The sequence below is a fragment of the Colossoma macropomum genome, unplaced genomic scaffold (assembly GCF_904425465.1).
Source record: "Colossoma macropomum unplaced genomic scaffold, Colossoma_macropomum, whole genome shotgun sequence".
Classification (NCBI taxonomy): domain Eukaryota; kingdom Metazoa; phylum Chordata; class Actinopteri; order Characiformes; family Serrasalmidae; genus Colossoma; species Colossoma macropomum.
In genome coordinates this window covers 37817700-37843112 of record NW_023494785.1, presented here as the reverse complement: position 1 = coordinate 37843112, position 25413 = coordinate 37817700, and the positions used below count along the sequence as shown (strand labels likewise).

Genomic DNA, 25413 nt, shown 5'->3' with positions numbered 1-25413 from the left:
GGCCATAAGTGAGTTTAAGAGGTAAGGTTTATGATTCAGGATTCATGCTTCAGGACTCAATATAACTTTCTTGTTCATGTGCAGCAAGTGCTTTCAAGATTCATGATTCAGGATTTATGATTCAGGATTCATGATTTATGATCCATGATTCAAGAAAACTTTGTTGGCCATGAGTGAGATTAAGAGGTAAGGTTTATGATTCATAATTCAGGATTCATGCTTCAGGATTCAGTATAACTTTCTTGGTCATGTGCAACAAGTGCTTTCAAGATTTATGACTCAAGATAACTGTATGTGCAATACGTGCATTTGAGATTTATAAGATTCGTGATTCAAGATAGCTTTACTTGCCATGAATGCAATGAATTCATTCAAGAGTTAAGGTTCATGAGTCATCTGAGATTCATTCATCAAGATTCAGTGTAACTTTATTGGCCATGTGCAACAAGTGCTTTCAAGATTCGTGATTCAGGATTCATTATTTAATATTCATGATTCAATGTTACTTTATTGGCCATGAGCGCAATGAGTGTGTTTAAGTGTTAAGATTTATGATTCATGATTCAGGATTCATGCTCCAAGATTTAATATAACTTTCTTGGCCATGTGCAACACATACTTTAAAGATTCATGATTCAGGATTCATAATTTAAGATTCATGATTCAAGATGACTTGATTGGCCATGAGTGCAATGAGTGTATTCAAGATTCATTATTCAAGATCAATGACATGAGATTCATGCTTCATGAATCAAGATAACTTCATTGGTTATGTGCAACATGTGCGTTTAAGAATCATGATACAAGATAACTTCAGTGGCCATGAGTGCATTCAGAAATCATGATCCAAGACAGTTCTTTGAGATAATGAGTCAAGATTCAATGTAAATTCAACATAACTTTATACTTTATTTATTTCTTCTGCTTCAACCATTCTTTGTAGACTACCTGATGTTTCTTCTATTGAGATCCATTTCACAGATGGATGCTCTAACATTCTCCGGTAGAATTTCCTCCCACAAACCAGAATTTTGAGCACCATCTAATGATGAAAAGCTGTCCTGTTTCAATAGCAGTTAAACAGCCCTAAACCTTGATACTGCCACCACCGTGTTTCACAGTTCTTATACTGAAATGCAGTGTTCAGTTTTTGCCAAACATAACATTTCTCATTTAAGCCATAAAAAATCTATATTTGCCTTAACAGTATTTTAGTCGTCTTCTGGCTCATCCAGGTGGTCTTTAGGAAACTTGCAGCAATGTTTATCCTGTTGAGTAGTGGACTTCTCTATGCTATCGTTCCATACATTCTATTCTTGTTCAGTGTTTGACTGATGGTGGACTCACACTGACACTAGGCAGTGTAAGAGAGGCCTGCAGATCCTTAGATGCTACCTTGGGTTTTTTTGTGATCTCCCAAATTACATGCCTTAGTCTTGGAGTCATTTTTGTTGGATGACCACTGCTGGAAATGGTAACAGTGGTATTGAATCCCCTCCCTCTGCCTGACAGTTGATCAGTGAAATCCATACTACCACCACCATGTTTCACAGGTGGAATGCAGTGTTTGGTGGAATTGTTTTGGAGCTGCTTCCAGCCTAAAGAGCACTGGCAAACTGAGATATGACATGTACTAACAAATGTGTGGTAAACATGTAGTGTTTATTATTCAGTAACTACATGGACTTCAATGCAAACTGGTTGAGCTATTCTTAGGTTATTGAAGGGTGTAATAATGGCCATGGGGTTAAAGAAGAACTGATCTCATTTGAGGTCAAATTTGTGCAGAAATGCCCCTAAGGGTTCAGTAGAGTCCAAGCGGCACTGTATACAGTACAATGCACACTTGTGTAGTATCCGTCTACTCAGCTACATTTATCCAGCAGAAATAAAGTAATAAAGGAGATTTTGACAGCGTGTAAAAGCGCCCCCTCGTCACCTTTCCTTGCTTCAGCTAATGGCCATTTTTAGTTTTTTTTTTACCAGCGGAGGAGCAGACCGACAAGCACAAGAGAGATATTGCGAGGAGAGGAGTGAGAGAGGAGCAAAGAGAGTGTGAGGAACTATGCGTGGCATGAAAGATCGAACAAGGGAGAGGTTTATTGGACACGGAGGGACAGCGCCATGCCACGGACTTGAAAAGACAGCAGCAGCGATTGTGTGCGGATTATGAAAGAGGAAGAGACGGAAAAAACAAAGAGAAAGAAAGATGAGCTAGAGGTCTGTGTGCAGGGTTGGAGGAGCAGAGGAGAGAGGCAAACGCTGTGTTATACAAACCACTGTAGAGAGAGGAGAGAGAGACAGAGAGAGTACAGATTGCTCACAGCGAGAGATGTTCCCTTTCCAGATCAAGGTGTGGGCAAGTAGCCTCACCATCCTGCTGCTGCCTCCTGCCTCTAGACACACACGTGCTTGTTTTTATACAGTGTCAGGATGTGTATGCAGAAGTTGGAACAGCTCTGGTCAAATGAGACTTCCTATCACTGTATAAAACAGAGGTCGGCAACATGCCGCTCTTTTACTGCTCTGTTGCGGCTCCACAGCAGAATTAAGACTTTTAGGTAAAAATAAAATAATCCTCCTTTGCAGTAAAATAAAGCTCTGCCGATCTTTCAAACACAGTTTTAACAATAGATGGTCTTAAAAGCTGGAGTTGTATTATGTATAACTGCTAATTCACCCTTTAACCTTGAAGGTTGGTGCCCAGACTGCTGGTCACCATAGCAATGCAGACAACAATCTTGCCTAGCTAGAAGCTAATGAAAAGGCAAAGAGAGAGATTTAAAACGAACATCGGTAATTTGGAGACGAATGGACTTATTTGCGTTTATGAGTACTCCAGCTGGTTTGCTGATACCTTAAATCTGCAACGAGAAACTGTCAAACAAGTCGCAAAGCTGAAGTCAGTTTCTTGTTTGAATTGTCCCGTTCCACCTTAAATGGTGCAGCAGTTATGTTCTGACACCTCAAGCACCATTTAAGGTGGAACGGGAAGATTAGAACAAGAAGTTGGCGAATGAGAAGCAACTTCAACCTTGAGAAACAATTTTACTTCAACCTTGAGAAACAATTTTACAAGAAACTATTCTACTTTTGTGGAAAAGTTTCCTGCTGGAGATGTGAGAAAAGCAGCTATAGCTGAGCTAAAGCTTAAAGCAGAGCAAAGTAAGTCTGTGTTTTTATTTATATTGTATTTTTAGTCTATACTGGGACATTAGCACATACTGAGACGTATTTACAGCCAAGATGATGAAACATTCAATAAAATGGACATAAAATGTTGTGGCTCCCAAGGTGGTTTGATTTTTGGTGAAGGGGCAAAATGGCTCTTAACATTTGGGTTGCCGACCCTGGTATAAAAGAAGCTCCATGCTGTCTTTGTTGTTGGACGCACTATGATTTTTCTTTCAGATCAGCTTCATTCAGAGTGCAATTCGGGTCAGTAAGCTTATATTATTGATTTCTTTACCTAAAACAATAACAAAACAATAAAATTTGGTTTCTTGTGTTTTCTTGCTTAAAGTGATACTTTACAGCACAACATATTAAATAAATGAAATGACCCTTAGAGGATTAAATGGAAATGGTAAATGGTTTTGTTCTTTAGAAAAATTAAAACATGTTGCTGTCTGAAAAAAATGGTACCTTAACACAAAAAACTTTGAATGTAATGAGATTTTATCCTTAGTAATTTTGGACCAGTTGTATTGATCCGTTCATCAAGAAATGTTCACACAATGTAAAGACCAGCTGCTGAACTCGAATGAAATGACAAAAAAGCAATAAATAAAGGGAGATACATGACATATTCCATGACAGGAATATCACTTTACCAAGTATTTTGTTGGTCCTAGAGGTTATCCCTGTTTTTCATTGGTTTTCCTACCAAATCAGGACATTTTTGTCCTGAAAGGGTACAAAAACAAACACCTAGACACCCATACACGCTTCATAACACATGCGACTGGCTGCCACTGCCAAAGCTGAAACTCTGCTATTATTACCAATAGATCATGACACTTTTTTTTTCCTTGCTCGGAGCAAAAGAACGTCAACTGCAGTGAGGATAAAACACACACACACACACACACCCCCTTCTGTCGGTTGCCGAAGACCAGCAGAGAGCGCGCGACGGCACCTGACAGGTCACGCAGGCTGCACATCAGCTGACCGCTGCCTCCGCTGCTGGACACTCTGACACTCTCTCTGGGAATACTTTTTTTTCTCTCTACTTGTGCCAGAAAACAGCTCTCAACTCTCCTGCCTGTTAGGCCTGGCCAGTATCTTCTATCACAGTATTGTCCTTGACCATGTTTACTATCATGATACAGTGGATCGAACATAAATCCACCACCTTCTGAAATATTTGCATTTTGTTGTTAAAAACTAAATGCATCATTTATCATTAATTTAAAAAGTGGAAAAAAGGCACTGAAATTTTCTTATTTTTATTATTATAAGTATACATAATTCCAGAATCAATACTTTGGCAGCAACTACAGCCACTGGTCTTTTGGGCAGCTCTCCACACCTCGATTTGGAGATCTTCCCCCACACCTCTTTGCTAAACTGTTCAAGCCAAGAGAGGTTAATTGCCGATGGTCATCAATCTTCAGGTTATTTCATAGCATTTCAATTGGATATAATTCAGGGCTTTGACTAGGCCACTCTGGAACATCCTCCTTGTTCCTAGCAAACCACTCCATGGCAGCTTTGCCCTTATACCTGGGGTCACTGTTCTTTTGGAATATGAATTTCCAACCGATCTTCAGATGTTTCACAGATTACATCAGGTTCTTCTCCAGAATCTCTCTGTACTTTATCTATCCTCCCCTCAATCTTGAAAGTTCACTAGTCTCTGCAGATGAGAAACTTCCCCCCAGTGTTAAGCTTCCACATTAATGCTTCGCAGTTGGGAAGGTGCTGTTTGGTAATGGCCTATGGTGGGTTTTTGCCAACCAAATGTTTGGCATTCATGCCAAAAAGTTCTACATTGGTTTCAACTGACTAAGAAAGCTGCAAGTTTATTGCATTTGTTGCGAATAACATTGATTATCTCATAACAACGGTTCTCATAGTCTACCTGTTGTATGTCGGAGAAATGGGCAGTGGGAGACGTGGGAGCAACTTTGACAAGGGCTAAATCATTATGGCGGGATCAGATGATTTCCGGAATGGCAAGGATTGTAGGCTGCTCCTGGTCAGCAGTGGTGAGGACATGACAGGGGTCCGAGGTGGTCCGAGGAGGGACAAACCACAAAACGGTAACAGGGTGTTGGGCACCCAAGGCTCAACAATGTGTGAGGGCATAAAAGGCTATCCCATCTGGTCTGAACTGACGGAAGGGCTACTGTGGTAGGATGGTTACAGAAGGAATTTGCCACAACGCAGTCCTTTGCACCCTGCTGTGTAAGGGGCTGCATATCTGCAGACCGGTCAGAGTGGCCATGCTAACCGTTTTACACTGTCAAAAGTTCCTACCGTGGCCACACCAGCATTAGAACTGGACCTTGAAAAATGTAAGAAGGTTGCCTGGTCTGATGAGTCCAATTTTCTCTTACATCACGTTGTTGGCCAGGTGTGTGCCATGAACCTGGGGAAATGATGGCACCAGGATGCCCTGGTGGAAGAACACAAACCAATCAAGGCAGTGTGATGTTCTGGGAATGTTCTGCTAGGAAACCCTGGGCCCAGGATTCACATGAACGTCAATTTGACACATGCCACCTAAATGAATGTTGTTGCCTGATCAGGTACATCCCTTCACGCCAGTGGTATTCCTTGATGGCTGTGTTGTCTTCCAGCTGGATAAAGCACCAGCACTGCACTCATTGTTCGGAAAATGGTTTGAGGTACATGACTGAGAGTGTAAGGTGTTGCCCTGGCCTCTAGATTCCCTAGATCACAATCTGATTGAGCATCTGTGGGACATGCTGGAACAAGAAGTCCGATCTGTGGTGGCTCCACCTCACAACTTACAGGACTTAAAGGGTCAGCTGATGATGTCCCGGTGCCAGATACCACGGGGCACCTTCAGAGGTCTTCAAAGGGCCAGCAGCATATTAGGCAGGTGGTAATAATGTTTTGGCTCATTGGTAAATGTGGTTGCTTGTTCATGCAACTGTGAGATCCTGTTGGTGCAGCAGTTTGGATCTTTAGTGCTGCTATTAGAATATAGCCAAATACACCACCCTATCGCCCTGCTTCCTGTGCCCTTTCCCTCTTTCCTCCCATTTTCCTCTTTTCTTTCACCTCTTTTGTCCATCTAATTCCCTCTATTGCCTTCCCTGCTTTGTGTTTCCTCTCTGCTTCTGGAGAACAGAACCGGACGCTGGGCTGACCATTAGATTAGAGGCCTAATTAGGCATCTCCTCTCTGTCTATCTCTCTTTCTCTCTATCGGGTACCTGGAAGCTTCCCTCCGGTAGGCCGGGTTGTTGTTGTTTGTAAACTGAGTTAACTAAAGTTCCACTCCTCCAGCTCAGCTTGAGTTGCCCACTCATTAACTTCAACTTCTGCAGCTACAGTGTCAGTTAAAGGTCTGGACACGCCGTCTGGACACACCTACTCATAGAAAGATTTTACTGTTTAATATGTTTTCCAATAACAATGAAGACATCAGCACATGGAATTATTTCATTCAGCAATATTGGCCTTCTGCCAAATAGGGCTCTTTATACACACCCGATTGGTTCAGAAGTATTAATGAGGACATGCTTTCCACTAATTAACTTTTAACAAGGCACAAACAGTAATTGTGTAACTCATTAAAGTTCCAAATTAAACTACTTATGATGGGGCACTTCCAAACAATAGTTTTAAAAAAACTTTTAAAATGTTTGTTTTCAGACAGTTGGCATTAATCTCGCTATTTCTGTATGTTTTATAAATACATTTCAAAGCAGATCAAAATGTCTTTAAGATTTTGGAAAATATATACTACCATGGGAATATTTGGAGTCATATTAGTAAATGTTGTTATGTTGTTAGGTAATAACTTGTAATAATAACAATAATAACTTCTATCTGCAGGAATGGGAGGGTTACTTTAAAAATATACTCTGGTACAGATTACTGATTTCCTGTTAAAAACTGCAAACTAATTCAAAGGATTACTATATTAAAGTAACATAATCTAGTTACTTTTGGATTAATTGTCTTTTTTAAATGAAGAGAAGAGAAAAATAATTTAAGAAGTTTTTGTGGCCATTAAACCCTACGCAAATGTTGTACAGACAAATACCATGACTTAACAATAGAGTGAACTATTACACAGTAAGTAATGTAACTAACGTTAGATGGGATGTCCGTTAGCAAACTGTCGCTACAGTTGCTGATGTGAAGCAGTTGCTATCACAAACATTTGCAAACAGGGCAACTGGTTCTGCGAAACAGCAAAAATGAGTTAATGTTACCCACGTGTCAGGCAAAAACAGAGCAACCTCCTCATCCATTTTCATGCCTTTCAGCTCTCAATGAAGCTGAAGTCTGCTTGTTTTCCCGAATGTCTTGTTCAAATTTTCCCGTTCCACCTTAAAGGTACAGCAGCTAGACTACATTTAGGTGCCTCAGCTTCTTGTTGGAATTATCCCGTTCCACCTTAAAAGGTGCACCAGCTAGACTACATTCAGGTGCTTTTGGCTTCTTTTTAGAATTTTCCCATTCCACCTTAAAAGGTGTAGCAGCTAGACCACACTCAGGCGCTTTAGCTTCTTTTTCACATTTTCCCATTCCACCTTAAATGGTGCATGCACAATGCTGTGTGGGTGATCACTGTCTGGGGAGGGCAAAACATAACATGGGGAGGGCCAACATTTTCACAGGGCAGGAATAAGGCTACGTTCACATCACCAGGTTGAAGTGGCACAAATCTGATTTTTCACCTTAATGTGACTTAATGTGTTTTCAGGGCTGTGTGGACATGCAAATCTGATGTTTTCAAATCTGACCTGAGCCACTTTCATATGTGGTCCTAGATCGCAAACGTAATGTGAAGCTCAGATCGGAATTCATGTGCTTTTTTTCCACTGCGCGTGCGCTATCATTCAGCGTTACCATGGCAGCAGCGCCGAACAGAAGTTTAAGCCAGTAAACGGTGGAAAAGCAACACATCTCACCTTTTCACCTTCGCCTCGCTCTAATAATGAAGCTGAGAGCTGATCAGAGTTAATTATCTTCAGCGAAGCTCGTTCTGCTCGTTAGTTTGTTGGTGATGATGCACGTGATTCATTAAAGTGACGTTACTGAGTAGGATGTCTGCATGCGGGTCATATCACGACACCGGTTCGTTGACATTAATGACAGATTTAAATCACTTACGTAAAGTAGTGTGAATCATGTCAGAGAGATCGGATTTGAGCAAGAAATCGGATTTGAGAAATGAGGCTTGTAGTGTGAACGTAGCCTAACATTCACTATGAAAACAAAAAACAGAAGGGGCGTGGCTTCATTCACTGCTCAGGACGCCATTACACCACTATATCTTTACATAGAAAATAGTTGTTTGCTGCTATGTTAATGTTTAAAATGTCGTATGTATGACCTTTAAGCTGTGTTTTATCATATTTACATCTTATATTTTTAATTCATGCTTTGCTGGATGTATGATATAACACTCAAGTTTACTGTCATACAAACATTTGTTTAAAACATTTTAAAGTCCTTGGGACTTTAAAAAAAGGCCTGTACCTTCTTCTAGGAATCCACCGAGGTGCTCAGTCTATAGAAAAGAGTTCCTCCAGGAACCTAGAGATGCAACATGGTGCTTGGTTGGAACCCAGTGAGACAGTCAGCAGTTCCAGCAAGAGCTTCTAGACTATCAAGGGCTCCTCTAGTAATTATATGAGAAAGTCTTTTGAGGCATGTTTTATTTCTTTGAGTGCTCTGTTGGATATTTAAGGCACCTTTAGTTTTTACAGTGTAGATTACAGTAGGCCTGCAGGACTGCCGCTACCGAGGGAGCTCAGCTTCTGAGAATAATAGAAGGTAATTTGCTCTGGAATTATTACTGAGCAGATTTTCTATGCAGATTTATACTGGATTAGATTCATGGCTCTTGTCTGTAATCCAGCTGGAATAGAGTTTGCGAGACATTCTGGATGTTCATTTATTGTAACTTCAGTTTGTTTTTTTACTCAGCGTGGTCGTCTTGGTGATGGCGGAATGGCCACTAGGGGCTTCAGTGAGCTGCGTACAATCTCTTCAGGGAAAGGTTTAAGTGGAAATTATTTCATTATAAATTGAGTTTGGACTCTTAAGTTTCAGCACTTCAGTCTTTGACAGTGTTTTATTTAAATGTACAGCTTTAAATTGATTCCTTAGGCATTTAACTGAAGATGTTGTACTCCACTGACCGCAGGACCTCCTGGGCAGAGCGGAGCCAGACAGTGTGGAGGTGGTGGGTTGTGAGAAGAGTCTACTGTGAGTTTTGTTTGAGCACAAAGCTCTCAGTGTGTTCTTGGCGACAGAGAGGGCAGAGACAGGCGTCGCAGCAACCGAGTGACCGCTAAAACGGCTGCTGTGGTCAGTCATCCACACCCATCCAGCAGAGAGAGAGAGATGGAGATGGATCAATCGGAGACAGAAAGACAGAGGAAGAGAGAGAGTGATGGAACGAGAGATAAACAGAAAGAAAGAGAGAGGGATTGGAAGAGAGAAAGACAGAGAAAGAGATGGGAAGAGAAAGACAGAAAGAGAGAGATGGAAAGAGACAAGGAGAAAAAGTGAAAGAGTGATTGAAAGAAAGAAAGACAGAGAAAGAAAGAGAGGAAGAGAGAGATGGAAAAAAGACAGTGAAAAAAGAGATGGAAAAAAGACAGAAAGAGAGGGAGATGGAAAAAGAGAAAGACAGAGAAAGGAAGAGAGAGGGAGATGGAAAGAGAGAAAGACAGAGGAAGAGAGAGGAAGAAATGGAAAAGATAGATAAAGACAGGGAGAGGAAGAAAGAATAATGGAAAGAGAAAGAGAATGGAAGATAAGAGAAAGAGATGGAAAGAGAAAGAAAGAAGAAGAGGTGGGAGAGAAAGACAGAAAGAGAGAGGTAGAATAAAAGCGATGGGAAAAGAAAGAAAGGGAAAGGGAGAGACAGGAAGAGAAGGAAAGAGAGAACAAGAGATGGAAAGAAAGATGAAGAGAAAGATGAAAAGAGACAGAGAACGACAGAAAAAGAAAAAGAAAAGAGTTGGAGTGAAAAGAGACAGGAAGAGAGAGGGATGAAGAGTGTGTGTGATGGAAAGAGAGAGAGAGACAAAGGGGTGGAAAAAGAGAAAGTGGAGGTGAAAAGAAAGGGAGGGAGAGAGGGACGGAAAGAGAGATGGGTGCAGAAAGACAGGGATGGATAGAAAGATAAAAAACGGGTGAGAGAGAAAGAGAATGATGGAAAGAGAGAAAACACAGTGTGGGGTGGAAAGAGAGAGATGAAAGAGATTGACATAAAGAGAGAGGAAAGACAGAATGAGAGATGGAGTATGAGAGATAGAAAGACAGATGGAAAAAGAGCGAGAGTGAAGGAATAGGAAAAGACAAACAGAAAGAGAAAAAGACTGAAAAAAACAGAGAAACTGAAAGAGAGAAAGAGACAGGTATGGATGGAAAGAGAGAAAGAGGGTGGACAGAAAGAGAAAAAATGGAAACAGAGAGATAGGAAGATCTAGATAAAGAGAGAAAAAGAATGGAAAAGGAAAGAGTCAGAAGTACGGAAAGTGATAGAAAAAGAGGGAAAGCGAGCCAGAGTGACAGGGAGACAAAGGGGTAAGAGAGAGAGAAAGAGTGGAGGTGAAAAGAAAGAGAGGGAGGGCGAGAGGGATGGGAGGAGAGATAGGGATATGGACAAGTATAGAAAGATAAGGAGGCAAAGAGGGGTGAGTAGAGGAGAGAGAGAGAGAAAGAGAATGAATGGAAAGAGAGGGAACAGAGCGTGGGGTGGAAAGAGAGACGGGAGACAGATTGATGAAAAGAAAGAAAGAGGGATAGAAAGAGAATAAGAGGTGGAGTAAAAGATAGAAAAGAGCAAGAGAGAAAGAATGGAAAAAGACGGATAGAAAAAGAGAAAAAGATAGTTAGAAATAGGAAGATGAGTAGAGCTAGAGAGAGAGAAAAAGTGGAAAGAGAAAGACAGAAGGGTGGAAAGCGATAGAAAAAGAAAAGGATGGAAAAAGAAAGAGAATGAATGGAAAGAGGGAGAAAACAGTGTGGGGTGGAAGGAGAGAGAGATGGAGTAAGAGATGGAAAAAAGAGTGAGAGAAGGAATGGAAAAAGATGGAAAGATTGGAAGAAGAAAGAAGGAAGGGAAGAGCTAGAGAGAGAGAATGGAAAGAGAAAGAGGGAAATAGAATGGGTGAAAAGAGAGAGAGACATAGAGAGAGAGAGAGAGAGAGAGGTGGAAAGAGAGAGATGATAGAGACAGTTTGAAGTAAAGAGAGAGAAAATGAGATGGAGTAAGAGAGATGGGGAGAAGAGCGAGAGAGAAAGAATGGAAAAAGACGGATGGAAAGAGAAAAGGATAGTTAGAAAGACAGGAAGAGCTAGAGAGAAAGAGAGTGGAAAGAGAAAGAGACAGAGGAATGGAAAGCAATAGAAAAAGAGAAAGATGATGGGTCAAAAGAGCAACAGAGACAGAGAGATAGAGAGAGAAAAAGACAGAAGGAGAAAGACGGAGAGAGAGACAGACAGAGAGAGACATAAAGACAGAGAAAGAGAGAGAGAGAGACATAGAGAGAGAGAGAGAGAGAGACATAGAGAGACATAGAGACAGAGAGAGAGAGAGTGGGCTGAAGTTATGTGTAGAATGTGTATGTAAGCGAATGGAATGAAGTGACATTTGTGTGCGTTTGTGTACATTGTGTGCTGGTAGGCTTCAGAACAATAAGAGCAATTTTGACAGCACTGCAGTGACATTATAAGCGAGCTGCTTGTCAGCGGAGCGAATTGAAGAGGCGCACACACACACACACACACACACACACACACACAGACACACCATGCACAGAGGCATGCACAGAGGCATGCACACGCTCCGTTATCTTCCTCTTTTGTCTGCGCTCGGCCAGCGGACAATAACTCATGTGTAAGCTGCAGAAGGACGTGTAATGTGCTTCCCCACAGACCTTCATTCAGAATGGACCTCTTTCTCCTCTTCTAGTCCTCTCTGTCTTCTCTCCTCTCCCTTCATCCTGTCCCTCTTTTTCCTCTCCAACACACACACACACACACACACACACACACACACACTCCCTCGCACACACACGGTCATTTGAGAACGGTGGCGATGGCTTGATGAAAACACGCCGCGCCGCAGCTCTTCAAAGACTCGAATGAGGGAATAGGGGAATTCAGAATGGGCTTTACTCAAATAGCCTCAATTTACCTCTCTTTTTCTGCACTTCGCTCGCTTCCACTCTTCCTCCCAGCGGATCCTGCCTGATGTCCCTTTTTCTTCCCCTCCTCTCTCTCGCTCTCTGCATGACTACAGTGTCATTACGGAGAATCAGCGGTCAGATTTAGCCCTGAGGGATTTAACAGCGTGGTCTCAGAACCTGCTGCAGTGCACTGCTATTCAGGACCCTGGAGAGCGACTGTGCGAATGCGCCTCCAATCACTAGATGTCTGAACAATGTTCCTCACTTACCATCTTGGATATGCTTAGTACTTTCAAGAAATAATGTCCCTGTACGCAGTAGGCAGTGTGCAAAATTTTAGGCTTGTATCTTCATCAGTTTTTTAAATATAGAAGTTTTAAAAAAGTGGAGATGGCCTAAAATGAATGCTATCTTTGAGGATAAAAGTTGCAAACTTTTATACTTTTTAACTTTTTTATAACTTTTGAACTATTGATGCTCCATGCATGAAATTTTCTGGATTTATTCTCTGTTTTGTGATGTGTTTTTGCTGATTGTTAGCTCTGTTGGATGGGATGGCCTAAACCCTTTAAGACTTTTATTTACCAGTACTGGCCTGCTATGATCTTGGACCATATTTCTGAGTATTTGCTTCTCAAAAATTTTCTTTTTTGATTTGCTTAGTACTTTTAACATGTAAAGTCACCGCATCCAGTAGGTAGTGTGCAAAAGTTTAGGCTTGTATCTTCATTATTTTCTGAAATATAGAAGTTTTAAAATGTAGGCATGGACTAAAATTAATGTTACCTTTGGGGGGAGAAATTTCAAACTTTTATACATCATAACCTTTGAGCAATTGGTGCTACACACATGAAATTTTCCAGATTTATTCTCTGTTTTGTGGCATATTTTTTCTTATTGTTAACCCTGTTCAATGAGATGGTCTAAACCTTTTAACGCTTTCATATACCAGTACTAGCCTCCTACAATCTAAGACCAAATTTGTGAGTATTTGCTTCTCAAAAATGTACATTTTACAAACATCTTTTGGATTTGCTTAGTACTTTCAAGAAATAATGCCCCCATACCCAGTAGGTAGTCTGCACAAGTTTGGGCTTGTATCTTCATTAGCTTTTAAAATATAGAAACTTTAAAAAGTGGAGATGGCCTAAAATGAATGCTATCTTTGAGGATACAAATTGCAAACTTTTATACCTTTTTAACTTTTATAAAACTTTTCAACCTTTGTTGCTGCACGCATGAAATTTTCAAGATTTATTCCCTGTTTCTGACTGTTAGTTCTGTGGAATGGTATAGCCTAAACCTTCCAATCCCTTATATGGCAGGCCCAGAGTTTTATTACACTGTTCTATAACCTAAGAATAGCTCAGCCGGTTTGCATTGAAGTCCCTGTAATTACTGAATAATAACCTTAGTATCTAATAAGACTGGGATTTTAAGGGTTTAAAGCTTTCATATACCAGTACTGGCCAGCTGTGATCTAAGGCCATATTTAAGTATTTGCTTCTCATAAATGGCTATTTTTTATATATTTTTCACTTTATTTGCTTCAGGTTGAAGGCTCTGTTGCACAGTACCATTCCTTTGACTGCTGCTAAGGCAGACCAGTTCACTTGAGCTCATCATTTTGCTTTTTACTTGAAAATCTGCCTCCACAGAAGATGACAAAAACTCTTTTTGCAGCAGTTATGCAATGCTGCTGAGAAAACTGAAAAAAAAACACGCTTGTCTGGCTGAAATACTTTGAGTTTGCTTCACAAGCAACTCTGTAATGTTTAGTAGTTTTTGCAGATACAGTTACATGATATGATATTAGTTTGTACATGTTAATATACTTTATATAAACAAAATATTAAAAAAATAATAAATTATTCAGATTACAGGAAAGTTTGTGTTAATATGTAAGTTCAAGCATATTTTTTCCATACTAGCCTTTAAAATCTACAGGGATATTTTCCACAGCTCCAAAGTTCGGTCTTAGAAACTAGTTGAATTTTTTGCTTTTTTTGATCCAAGCAATCTCAAACACATTTAGTGATGTTGAGGTCTGGACTCTGGGGTGGCCAGTCAATTGTGAGACCACCAGCAGATATTACTGCCTTTAATGATGTACAAACTACTCTGCATCTGATTCATGAAACATGAGCAAAGATTTGAGTGCAAATGCTGAAAATTAGCCTGAGTGCGTGAAATCACAGCCTAACAGTGCCTCATTTACATATCATTTACATGAAGCACACCCTAACTCATGCATGTTTTGGTAAGGAGCCAATATAACGACAGCATTCAGCTCCTTAGCCAATGGCTGTGCTCGTAGGCGGAGTTTGAGGTTGAGCAGTGACTGCGCTGCTCCCCCTACTGCCCAAACTTTATACTACTAAAATTATAATGTCTGGAAAGTATGAAAGGGAAATAAACAAAACAGCTTAGTTTTTAAAGATGGTAGCATGATGTAATTGTGTGGTGTGACTATTTTATTAAACAACATATTTAAATGATATTTAATTATATATTTGTTTATTTAAATCTAGTCTCTCTGTCGTTGCAATAATCATGTTGTAAAATATCCTATATTTTAGAATAGATGTACACATTTGAAACACGTCAGTTTATATCACTGTGAACACTCATGATTTGGCAACTTTAACTTTCTGACTTTTTACGATTTTAACAAGGATGGATTGAAGGCACTAACAGTCTTTTGTTTTTTTTTTGTGGTATTGCCTCCATCTTTCTTTGCCTCGCTCGCACAGCTGGGCACTGACCACATCAATCACACCATCCATAACTCCGTAATGTCATTTACTACCTAGCGCGCCCCGTCGCTGAGCAACGGCCAATCAGGTGGCCCCCCGCCCGCGGCTCCGGCCAATCAGGTGAGCCGCTCCCCAGAGACCTTCTGCAATGATGGGAAAATACAGCAGCCTGGGCAGAGTGTCAAACACATTTCCCTCTCTATTCTTCACATTCTCTCTCTCTCCCTCTCTCTTTCCCTCTCTCTCTCTCTCTCCCTCCCTCTCTCTCTCTCTCACTTGCCCTCCTTTACCTCTCTGTCATTAGTATGGCTGAAGTGTTGGGTGGTGGCTATGTCGCGAGTTCAGGCAGAGGACAGAAAGAGAGAGCAGCTGGTAAAGGGTGACAGACCCTCACCAAACAGGATATTCATTACACATTCCAGTGACACATTCCCAAAACCACACAATAATGTATTCACAAAAAAGACACCATTTCCAGCATCTTAAATTAGCTACTTGCAAGGCCTGTGCTCAAAAATCTGTGTTTTAAATGGTGAACTCGTCTTGGGTGGCTTATTATGGTTATATAAACTGATACTTGCATCTCCTAAGTTCAAATTTTTCCATTGAAAACACACTTTCTCACTTTGAACTGTGCTGTAAACTGGTAGCTAACACAGATACATGATGTTGGTGTTTAACATTATGACAGTATCAAATTTATACTTTACATCTATCTAATAAACTGTCAAATATGGAGTCTAGAGCTGTTTTAGTACAACCCCATTACCAAAAAAGTTGGGATGCTGTGAAAAATGTAAACAGAATGCAATGATGTGCAAATCATTTAAACTCTATATTTGATTGACAGTAGTACAAAGACAACATATCAAATGTTGAAACTGGAAATTTTATTGTTTTTTGAAAAATATTTGTCCTTTTTAAAGTTGTTGCCAGAGCATCCCAGAAAGGCTGAGACTGCAGAGGCAAATAGTGCAACAGTTCAAGAATAACTTTGCTCAACATAAAATAGCAAAGAACTTGGGGATCTCTTGATCAACAGTAAGTGATATCCTTAAAAGATTCAGACAATCAGAGAAATATCAGTATGCAGGGGACAAGGCCCAAAACTAACATTGGATGACTGTGATGTTTGGGCTCTGAGGTGGCCCTGCATTAAACCACTGTCTATGAAAACAGTTTGTCACTGCATCTACAAATGCAAGTTAAAACTCTAAAATGCAAAGAAGAAACCGTATATAAACAGGATCCAAAAACACCGCCGCCTTCTCTGGGCCCGAGCTCATTTAAGATGGACTGAGATGAAGTGAAAAAGTTTCCTGTGGTCCGATGAATCAAAATTTAAAATTATTTTTGCACATCATGGACCCTGCGTCCTCCAGGCTAAAGAAGAGAAGGACCATCTAGCTTGTTATCAGTGCACAGTTCAAAAGCCAGCATCTGTGATGGTATGGGGGTGCATTAGTGCTCATGGCAAGGGTGGCTTTCACATCTGTGAAGGTACTATTAAGGCTGAATGATATATGCATGTTTTGGAAGAACATATGCTGCCATCCAGACGACGTCTTTTTCAGGGAAGGCTTATTTCTGCAAGACAGTGCCAAACAACATTTGGCACGTATTACAACAGCATGGCTCCATAGTAAAAGAGTCCGGGTGCTAAACTGGTCTTCCTGCAGTCCAGACCTGCCACCACTGAAAACATTTTAAACGTTATGAAATGAAAAATACGACAAAGGAGACCCATGAATGGTTGAGCCTATATTAAGCAACAATAGGAAAACATTTCACTTTCACAACTACAGCAGTTGGTCTCCTCAGTTCCCAAACGCTTACAGAGTGTTGTTGAATGAAGAGGTGATGAAAGACAGTGGTAAACATGCCCCTATCCCAACTTTTTTAGAACATTTAATTCAATTAATTCAATTAAATGATTAAATTCAAAATGGGCATATAATTTTCAAAAAACAAATTTCCAGTTTCAACATTTAAAATATTGTCTTTGTACTATTTTCGATTAAATATGGGGTTTAAATGATTTGCATTGCATTCTGTTTTTATTTATATTTTGCACATTGTCCCAACTATTTAATTATTATGGTTTCCAATGGTCCTTTTTCAGCAGGGTTAGCATGCTACAGCCTCACTCACCACAGCACAAGTTCATTCCAGCTCACTGAAGCTTCATTGATACTAGTATTAGGGATAAAGACTCAAATCTGAGTGGGTAAATCTGAGTGTTTTTGTGTATGGTAAGCTACTTTTGCTTCACTGCCTTTCTTAGCATCAGAGGCTAGGGTTAGCTTAGAAAGGCCTAAACAGCTTTATATACAACCACGCAGGATCATTCCGGCTTTTTGACTCAAATCCGAGCAGGGAAACCTGTTTTTTGTGTGGAGCTGTTAGCTTAATGTTAGCTTACTGAGAAGACTTAAACAGATACACGTAACCACAAAGGTTCATTCTGGCTCACTAGCCTCACTGCACAAGTTTAGAGAATAAAGATGCGAATCCGAGTGTGTAAACCTGTGTTTGGAGCTGTTAGCTTAAGCTACCTTTACTTCAGTGTTCTTGTTAGCACTAGAAGTTAGCATTAGCTTGTTCTTCAGTGGTCAGGACCCCCATGGACCCTCACAGAGCAGGTACTATTTGGGTGGTGGATCATTCTCAGCACTGCAGTAACACTGACATGGTGGTGACCACTGAAGAACAGGGTAAAAGGGGGCTAACAAAGTATGCAGAGAAACAGATGGACTACAGTCTGTAATTGTAGAACTACAAAGTTGCACCTATATAGTAAGTGGAGCTGATAAAATGGCCAATGAGCGTAGAAACAAGGAGGTGGTCATAATGTTATGCCTGATCGGTGTATAGCTACAACACACTGTAACACTAGAAAATAGCAGAGATGATTTGAAATATATCTCAGCTTTGGCTTGATGAACCCCATAAAGCTAGCAATACAGAAAGTCTGTGTGTGAGCATGTGTGTCTTTTGGAAGTAGCTAATGAGCCTTGTGATTAGCGCATTGAAATACACATACGAAAACTCTTTGGAGAGTACGCAGACGAAAAGCAGGGAGGTGGCAGAAGATGACAAGATGTGAAGTGCTGCCAATACACTCTTTGTATTCCCACCAGCACCTGGGTTGTGATAAAGAGAGCTGTAGTTAAAAGGGCAGTGCATTATTTATCAAAAGGTAGTAAACCAAGGTCACCTTGTGCTGTCAGGCCAGAAGAAATGGACATACTGAAGGAAAGAGTGAAGCATGTTGCTTTGGGCCAGTGTTCGCTGTCTGTCCGTCATACATACACAGGTTTATATTCCTGTGTGCCATAAATATGCCGGAATGTAGGCCTGAGTGCTGATGCTAGTTCTAAGCGATTGTCACAAAAGAAATGAGGACACAACTGGACAATAACACAGCTAGTTAACCCACTAATGCTAGCTAACACACCAGCTCGCTAGCTAGCTAACATGACTTTGTTGGACATTAGAGTCCAGAGCTCACTTTAAGCTGAGAAATACTCAATTATCTCTAGCTAATCTTAGCTAGTGTATATGCAGGAGCTACAGTTAGTGCGCAACTACATTGCCTGACTAATCAGCTATTAACATTAGCTACTTAGCATGTCAGCTGCACAGTTTAGAATGAAGTGTGGTAAGTAAAATAAGCGGCCAACCCACTTAACTGTTGTCAGTAGTGGTGAAATTGGCAATATTGGTTCAATTTTCTCTGATATTTCTTGTTACAGCTCAGTTTTGTAGCCAGCTAGCCAGTAACTTTGTTCTAAAAAATACTGGGGACTAGGATTGAAAAAGAGCGCAGGATACTATAATTATTATTCATATATAAGATCAGCAGACATTAGCATTTACCTTCATCCAATGCTCCGAATTCAGTTCAGGGAGGCCTTGCTAATTAGCTGATCAGCTCAATCAGGTGTGTTTAATAAGGCAGCATGCTGAAGTCTGCAGTGTTTTGGCCTGCGAGGACTGGACCCTGACACATGTGCCCTAGCACATGCCACTAACGCTACGTCATTGGAAAGTTCAACACGCTTGCTTACGAGAAAAAGCTAGCTGCCAATTCTGTTACGTCAGCTAAGCTAGCTTTGCGCTGAGTGATGGGGAGGGGGAGGGTCATCCTCCTCTTACAGAGGTCTTCTGATGTATGAGGGCTACTTGTTTTTAGCTACGCGCACTTTGGCTACGCAAGCAGCACTGTTTACATACTCACTCGCATAGCTATTGCCTATCTTGAGGTGTTAAATCCTGCCCATTAGGGGACAGTTAAGGGCCGCTGATCACCACTGCAACTTTTTCCCATTTATGTTTGCAAGTTTTAATGTTGTAAATTGTCAGAAATTTCACGCCAAGCATATTTATCGCTCTGGAGCGCCATAGAAATGTCATATAAATGCGAGTCGTTCTACTGATCGTACTGCGAATACTGCCCTTACCGTTTATTCTGGCATTACATCCCAGGGATGTATTGCGTCAATTGCGAAGGACGTGTTCTACCAACGTTTCAAACAAATGCAGGATGCGAGAGGTGGACATTTGGCATAGCTAAAAGCAAGTATACATTGCCAGTCTGGAGCATGGTTAAGTTGTTTTTCTACAGCTTTCAAAGTGGTGGGCATTTGAAAAAGTCCTCAGAGTACCTGCACTATGGCTGAGGCTTGGACATGCTATGTGCAGTGTGACTGACTGGCAAGCAGCGATGCCTCCTTGTCCTGTTTGGCTGGATTTTGGTGATTCACTTTTGCTTTCTGTTTCTGTTTACACAGCCCTGGGGCAGCCAGAGAGACCGGATTTTTCCTCACTGCAACTATTTTATTGACAGCTGCCAGAATCTGAGGAGAATTTTGCCAAAATATTTTGACTCAGAATCAATAACCACACCTTTAATGTCTGAAAGGAAAAGACCAGCTTTGGCTTTTTTCACTTTTTGTTAATAGGTTGTTTTTCCAAAAAGGGCACAAACGTCACTGTTTTGGAAATGTTTGGTCCCCATAAAGCGCTGAATATACCCCCCCCCCACACACACACACACACAAGCTCTGTGTGACTCATTTACGATATCCAAAAATACCAGCTTTCTCGATTTTCTCATTATAATTGCCGCAGAGATGCCAGACTTGATACAACTCACTTGATGGGATTAAAGCGCACACAGACACACGGGCGGCAGCTGGAACACACAAACGTGCACCCACACACTTCACCTTGTGCAATGTTGATTTACATATTAGCGTAGCATTTCGTAGATAGCTGAACGAGAAAGCGCCTTGAGAAGGTGATTAGGTAAACATTCAGGTGTACACACCGCTAGTCCCATTAGCGCTATTTGCCCGAGGGTAGCAACTGAACTGACATACAGTATATTAATACAGTTTTAATATGGATTGAGAGAGTGAGAGAATAGAGATGAGAGAGCGAGAGCGCGTGAATGAGGGAGAGAGCGAGAGAATGAGTGAGGAGAGAAAGAGAGAGAGAGGGACGAGAGCAGCCAAGCAAATCAAAGCGAAATTAAACGGATTTGCATATTTCAATGAACGCCGCGAGTAGGCCTTCTAATTATTTCATCTCACTCTCCTTCACCTCTTTTTTTTTTTTCTTCTTTTTTCTCTTTCTCCCCTTTCCCTTCTTTTCTCTGTCGGCTGCCAGGCTGTTTGCCTTCTAAAGATGTGTGTTTAGCACCAAAGTCTCTCCGTTTCCCGCGTTCCTTTTCTACTCCCGGTCTATTAATACAGGCCATTTTTCTCCTCTCCAGAGTTTATTTCTTACTCCAGTGCTTATTTACATTTCACTCAGAGGCTTATTAAAGTGCCTGGTGTGCTGAACGATCTCTTATCTCAGTTTGTGTTTCAGCGCGGCTGGTCCTGTGTGTCGGGCGTAGGCGATGCTGTTTGTTTTCTTTTCGATCTGATGAGGCTACAATCACAATATCAATACTAAGACTGATAGTCTTAATGAGGACTTCTACCTGTTGTTTAAGAATTCTTTATAATTTAATTGCAGATTGTAAACAAAGTCATTCAGAGTGTTTTAGGCGTAAATGCTTCTTACTAGAGAAACTTGCCGACTCGTATTTCTTTACTGTGGTGGTGAAAGGAACCAGGGGTCGCAACATCCACAAATATAGCCATTTTAATTACTATCCACAATGGGAACCTATACATCATCTGAGTGTTTAAATATAATGGTGATTATGGGAAAATAGTGGTAAATCCCATTTCTTATTTTTACCCCTACCCCTTGTTTTCGAGTTTCACTTTGCCCCTTGGAACTGAGCTACAGCGGGTAAGGGTTGAAATCTCCCCCTATGAAATGGGACCCTCAGATAAAAAAAGAACATTACTTCATTAACAGGCTACTAGCGCTGCTCTGTAGGCGACCCTGCCAGTCTGCAGTGATAGCAGAGGAGGGTAAAGTTCAGCTCCTCACTGCTGGGCTTTAGTTATATTTAGGGAATCATATGCCTTCAAAGAGGGACAATTATTTATTATCGCCCACCCCTAATTCTTCGGTCATATGAAGCTGAAGTCAGATATTCGTCAGCTTCCCATTCGAATTTTTTCGTTCCACCTTACATGGAGCAGCATTTACGTTCTGGCACTTCAGGTGTCAGAACTGCTGGACTATTTGAGGTGGAACGGGAAAGTTAGCTAGCTAGCTACTGAGACATTAGCCTACTATTAGTTATTTTACTTGTTATGAAGAAAAGGAGCATAATGCATTGAAACAACATTAAACTGAGATGATAAAGTGGTTATTGTCATTTTTAACAGAGAAAATTCTCACATCTGTGGGTTTATTTGGTCGCTCGCGCAGCCATCTTGCCGGTTTTTCTTTTTTTCTCACAACAGTCCATTTGGAGGGCGCCTTCGAAAAACCTCCGTTTGAGGGCCATGTAGCCCTAACACTTCGCCCTACCCCTGTATCTCAACAAAAATCGGGACACCCCACCCCTAAATGTGAACAACGTAGGGCTAAGGGGTAAAATGGGATTGGGCCTAAATAAGCTGGAACAGGCAAAATGGAACCTGTAGTGCCACATATAATAATATTAATAATAATAATAATAATAATAATAAAGCTACAACCATTTTTATTCAGTGTTTTACAAACTGCACTGCTCTAAATCAAATTAAACAGGCCTAATTGTGCTCACTTTGTAAGGAAACATGTAGCTAGTCAGTGTTCTTGAAGTACAGATGATATCCACAGCGTTTTGTGACATAATTTATCACAATAACAATAAAACATCATCGTATTGCCCACACATAGTTTATAATATGTTTTTTTGGGTACTGTTTTGCCTTACCTTACATTCTGCATGTACTCCACCATTAGCTGTCCTGCTTGAGGTGCTGTGATTCGTTGTGCAAGGACTTAAATCATAATTTAAAAGTCAGAGGTGTTGGGTCAGATTTCGCTGAACTTTTTTTGGACCATGTCATACGTCTTCGCATATTAACGTCACACGCACAGCCTCAAAAAGAAGGTCCGGCTCCGTGTTTAGGTTTCAAACTCAAAATCAACATTATACTGAGCATCTGCCATCAAATTCTGCTTGAGAATCCAATGAAATCCAATTCAATAAAAAGGGCTGCTGAATATAATCTAGAAGTTATGAGATGTTTCCAGTTTCTGTTTTTGAAGAAGAAATGTAGGAACAGTTATCTGCTGCATAAAGTTAATCTTGGAATAAACACTCTTAAAAAGAAGGTTCTTCGCTGGTTCTATATAGATCCATTTCTTGCTCAAATGGTTCCTGGTGAAATGGTTCTTCAGATTGATGGAAAAGGTATATGATGCTATATGGAACCTCTTTGGAAATGGTTCTATTTAGCAACAAAAAGGGTTCTGCTATTGTTACAATGACAATAGAAGACCCCTTTGTTTGGTGCTATATAGAACTTGACTGATGCAGTAAATGTACTCTCAGAAAGGAGCTTTTGTAAAATAATATATCATATATTTATTAAGTTGAGTGGAAAAATAATGGACTGATACTCAGAACAACGTCATGTCACCAACCCTAATCCAAAAACAATGGAAAACGTGTGTGTGTTTGTGTGTGATTTTTTCTTGTGGGAACTCTTTGACATTGTTATGTCATTTTGCAGGAACCCATTAGCTGTGTATTTCATGGATGTGTGTGTGTATGTGTTTATCTCTAAAAACGAAATAATCAGATTTTTCTTTTGGGTTACTGAGATAAAGGTCAGGGTTGAGGTCAAAGGTCTGGCTAATGGCCATGCTCAAGATAACACTGCACCAAATAATCGAAAGAATGTGCATACCTGGGCAATACCTCTACTCACAAACATGCACGGTGCAGTCTTTGCTTGAGGGAAGCTCAGCTGTGGTTAGGCCTGTTGTCATGGTGATATTGTTAGAGGTTGAATCAGGGGTTATGTTAAGGTTAGGGTTGCCTTATTTGACCATTAGGCCTTAGTTTTGGGCCATAAATGCAAAAGTTGATAAAAAAAAATATCTGTGGGAAAGCTAATTAGCACGCCTGTAGGATTTCTAATAGTATGTTAGTGCTAAGCTATTGCTGATGCACATGAACATTTTTGGGCTGTTTTGGTTTAAACGGCCCCAAAATGGCTGAGGCTGTCCCATTTCGAAGGTTCCTTCATATGCAGCCGAGAAATGTGTTCTTCTTCTCCATGGCAATGAAGGATCCAATGGGTGAATCATTCACCTGCCAACATATCCTGAGATTCATTGCATGCAGGCGAGGATTTGAGAACATGGCAGCATCAGCAGAGGAGCGAACGGAGGTTGAGGAGTTCACTTTTAGATATATGTGTTGGATTTAAACTGAGGCGAATAGCTAACGATACAAATGTTAAAAAAAGACAATCTCAAGTTTCTGGCTCCAACTTTGGAGCCTTGACAGGAGCAGCGCTTCGTTGCTCAGTGGTAAGGATGGGAACAGCGGTGCTGTGACGCAAACAGGAAATCTGCCACGTGTTGAAGCAGCCTTTGAAGGACACAGTCCCTGAATTGGGACACACTGCAGGTCGGCTACACAGTCAATGAGGCCTAGAGTGACCTTTTTTTCACAAAATTGGTCCCATTGTAAATCAAAACATAATTGGTTGGCTCAATTGTCAGTTCTTTATTATGTTGGTAGGTAATTTTCCATGCAAGGCCTTCAGTTCAGCTGCTGAAGGCCTAACCAATGGGAGAGCTCGCTTTGCTGTACCTACCTAGATCCCACAGGGGGAAAATATGCACAATGATTGCACAATTTTCCATAAGGCATTTTAAGAATTTAACCCTTTTGTTTCCATCCAAAACAGAACAGAGTATTGTTACAACAGAGCTGAACTATAATAAGCAGGATGATTCCATAGGGCTTGGATATGGGCGTCACATTGAGCTGTATTATGGGATCGTTCCGCCATATTGGCTGGGTTCGTTCCTTGTTTACATGCTGCAGATCCTCACAAACACTGCGAGAGCTTAAAGAGATTGCCATAATCATGGTCTATCAGGCTTGTCATGCTTAAAATTGAAATGAAAAGGGAGTATATCTCAACCAACTCCAGAGGCTTGACAAGAACTGTAAAATAAATATATAAAATTGGCCTTATTGAAGGTGTGGATCCATACAAACTCCCAAACAAAGAGCAGAATAAAGATCTGCTAATGCTAACATTCCCTCCTCCTTCATTCACAGGCTTTTTTTCTAGTCGGTGTGGCTTAAGTGCCTGTTCTTCTGAGTAATTCCGAACTTTCAAGTCACTCTGAGCCCATGTAGAGTTCACAAATGGTTATTCTGCTCAGCCACTCGCAGATTTAACTTGCTGCCGTATTTCACTGATGCATATTTAGCATTATTCACTCAGCCACTGGCAGATTTACCTCAGTTACTGCTGTGTTTCACTCAGACTCTGGCAGATTGAATGTTTTTCTCTCAGTCACTGGCAGGTTTAACCAGAGATAATTCACAGAATCTTTGATTTAACTCAGTTATGGTTGCATTTAACTCAGTTTTGGCATGTTTCACTCAGCCATTGGCATATTCCACTGTGGGTAGCCTTTTAGCTAATGCTGCTAATGCTCCCTGGCTAGTTAGCAAACTAATGACACTGTTGGTCTACTTTACAGTATTAACTCCCACAAAGATTACACAGATTAGATTACATTTGGCTTAAGTTTACATTGAAGTAGCAGTCTATCTTAAAGAGTCTTAAAGAAAACAGCTAAATAAATGCTAATCGTCTGACACCTCAGCTAACGTTGCTACCCTGTCAGCACTTCAGTTCGTACCTT

At 40.7% G+C, this 25413-nt stretch overlaps 1 protein-coding gene across 1 annotated transcript in view; it reads left to right on the top strand.

Moving 5' to 3' along the window:
- cadm4 (cell adhesion molecule 4) overlaps positions 1-25413 on the top strand; it is a 283735-nt gene that overhangs the window by 151379 nt on the left and 106943 nt on the right. The window lies entirely within an intron of this gene.